We start from the raw sequence: 3,011 nt of genomic DNA, 5'->3' as shown, positions 1-3,011 counted from the left end.
AGTTTCTGTAAATGAAGACTAATGTTTTGCTGACCAAGAGGCAGGGGAGAGACCTGCAACCTCTATTTTCTGTTTTATTACAGCAGGTGCAAAATTAAAGCGGCTTGTCCAGGTTTGTTTCCAGTTCAGGCTGAATGTGGTTCTGAGTCTAGGTTAAGTCATGGTCCCAACTTTGCTGAGTTTACTGGGTCTCCAAAAGAGCCACTCACCCCTCAGTAGTTGTTTCTATTTCAACAAGGCTCGCTGTGCACGCTGGTTGGTCCACACTTCCCCCACCAACCGGAATAACCTGGAACACTACCCTCACCGCTCCCACACACAGCAGTGTCCTGCATGCTTGCTTACCACCATCCCAGAAGTCAAGGTTCTAGGGAAACCGTCACGAGTGGGTTTGGAAACACGAGGAAGCCACGGCTCGTAAAGTGATGGGGAAATGGGGCCAGGGCTTGCGTGAAGGCACTGTCATCCTCAAGCGCCATCAAACCGAGAGTGAGTTTGCCAGCCCAGGAGATGAGTAAAACCTCAAGTTTGAGGAAGGGCAGATGCATCCTATTGTGACTAGGGCCTAGCACGCCCCAATCGTAGGCCACCTCATGTCTTCCAAGAGGGATCTGAGACGTATAAAAGGTGTGCAGTCTTAGAGCATCCCAAAAGCCACAGCATCTCCACGTTCCAGCCGCTGGTGAACTAGGGTAAGTCGGGCAAAGGAACTCTTCTCCTCGGAGCCTGGTTCTAAATGGTCCCAAACTCCGCAGGTAGCTGGGGCTGGCACAACTGGTGGCTGGCCAGAAAGAAAGGCCTCGTGTGGGCACCTCTCTCGTCCGTATCATTTGGGACCCACCTGTCTTGGGTTACAAGGTAACATCTGAAGTGTGTGGGGTGGGGGCTGAGATGGGGGTCCAGGGTGTGATCAGAGTCCTGTGTTGAGGGTCCTGCTGGCGTGTGTGGTGGCGATGTTGTCGTGGCCAGGAGCTGAGCGGAGCTTGTTAGGAGAGGGTGGCACCAAATCTAGGGCAGGGCTGCCCTGAAGGGAAAGGCCAGTGCAGCGAGGCAGGAGAGCTCCTCAGGGAGCAGAGGGCAGAGGCCCAGGGAGCTCAGAGCAGCAAGGACAAGAGGACGTGGTAAAGCGGCCATGTCCTGCTCTGGGAGTCGGGGACCATTGTTCCACCTCCGTGTGCTCAGTGCCTGGGGATCCATGACTCCCCTCTCTAAGATTTGCATTCTCACCTATAATTTAGTATCGATTTAAACGGTCCTTTTGTCTCTAGATGCCTCTTTTCTATGAATTCTCTTAGAGAGTGGTTAAGATGCTCTGTTACAACTGTTCGATATTTATTTAAAAAGTCAAAATCTTTATAAGAGTACTCAACATGTTTTTGTTCTCGTGTGTGTGTGTGTGTGTGTGTGTGTGACCACGCGAGAACACACACACACATATAACTTTACACTCATATTTACCTGTGTATTTACATGTGTTTGTGTGGAGTTTTATATGCTCATTTATTCTTTACAACAACTTTAAGAAGAGTACAGAGAAGTTAAGTAACTTGCTCAAAATCACACAGCTGGTTAATTTTTGAGATAGGACTAAGATCCAAGAAAACCATGTTCCACATTGCACAGTATCTGCTGTGGAAGCATAATACCTTTTGTTCTCATTACTCCTGACCTTCCTTCTTATTCTTTCCATCTCTCTCCTCTCTCTCTCTGTCTGTGTGACTCTTTCTCATTTTTTATATCTTTGTTTTTTCTACCCCTGTCCATTACTCTTCTCCTTTCACCCTTTTTTCCTCTCTTTCTTCTTTCCTTCCTTCCTTCTGTATTTCTTTATTTGTCTCTATTAAAACCTTGCTATGGCTTACAAACTGTAGCTACAATTTATACTGACGCACCTCACTGCACACAGACACATTTAATCGGTGAAGCCACCAGGCGAAAGTTGAATCGGCACAGGTTTGAACGAGGCAAGCGGTTCTCCTGGGTTGAGTGTCTCTAAGGTTCTAGAGTTCCTCACTTCAGTGTCTTTTCCATTGCAGTGCACATCCAGACCAGAATGTATAATCCGAAGCAGAAGCTGTGCTGCCCGCTACCAAAGTATTGCTGCCCTCCACCCCAGCCATGCTGCACCCCACCAAAGTATTGCTGCCCCTCACCAAAGTATTGCTGCCCCCCACCTCAGCAGTACTGTCCCCCTCCACAGCAATGCTGCCCCCCAGTAAAGTACTGTTTCCCCCCACCAAAGCACTGCTAAACTCCACCTCAGCACACCAAGCAGCCTTGCCAGCCTCCACCCAAGGGCAAGGAGCCCTCTGTCCCAACGTGCCCAGCCCCTCAACAGTGCCAGAAGTCCAAGCAGAAATAAACCCCAGGCATGGGCCAGAGGCCAAACTCCCTTCAGAACAGAGAACACGAAGCCCACTTCCCTCTCTCAGCCAGTTAGCTGTCAGCACCACTCATCCCCGGCTTCTGGAAGCAGCCACACTTGTGGAAAAGGCAGCACCAAGATGGCAGCTTCCTGGATCAACATTTCTTATGAATTAGCAGCTGCAATTTCCATTTAGCAAAGGATCCGCTTCTAAACCGTCTAATCTTCTTGCAGACTTGTATACTTCGCCCTTTTGGCTGCTTGGAAACTTAAGCAGCATGCCCGACCATCCTTTGCTAGCACACTTCGTCTCTGCTCCAGTCTTTCAAACAATTAAACACAATTCCGCTGCCATGAATGTGTCAGTTTGATTATTTCGTCGTCTTACAGTCGTTAACTCCTGCAGATTTTGTATCTTGCTGCCTAAATAAGAGCCCTAGGAGAGCTGGGCATGTGGGTGCAGGTTGAGCAGAATGCATGGGAAGATGCACTTCTGAGCTGAAGGACATTTTCCATGGTCCTGCCAGGGTGAGGAGGAGAGATGGGCACTTCAGCTGCATGGAGACACATCCCCCCATACTTGCAAAATGAGAACAGCCTTTGGACACAGGGGAGCAGATGCCGGTCTTGAAAATGGAGGCACAGA

General features: G+C 49.3%; 1 long non-coding RNA gene across 1 annotated transcript; it reads left to right on the top strand.

Annotated features, from left to right (window-relative positions):
- The first annotated feature begins 610 nt into the window (after positions 1–610).
- LOC149750624 (uncharacterized) lies at positions 611–2,719 on the top strand. The gene is made up of 2 exons (XR_016387803.1): positions 611–692; positions 2,037–2,719. It is a non-coding gene; the product is annotated as an uncharacterized LOC149750624 (long non-coding RNA).
- The last annotated feature ends 292 nt before the right edge of the window (positions 2,720–3,011 follow it).

This window comes from Delphinapterus leucas, chromosome 1 (assembly GCF_059928025.1).
Source record: "Delphinapterus leucas isolate spDelLeu-1000000601 "Yukka" chromosome 1, BTC_Dleu_Yukka2, whole genome shotgun sequence".
NCBI lineage: Eukaryota > Metazoa > Chordata > Mammalia > Artiodactyla > Monodontidae > Delphinapterus > Delphinapterus leucas.
This window is presented reverse-complemented; position numbering and strand designations above follow the sequence as displayed.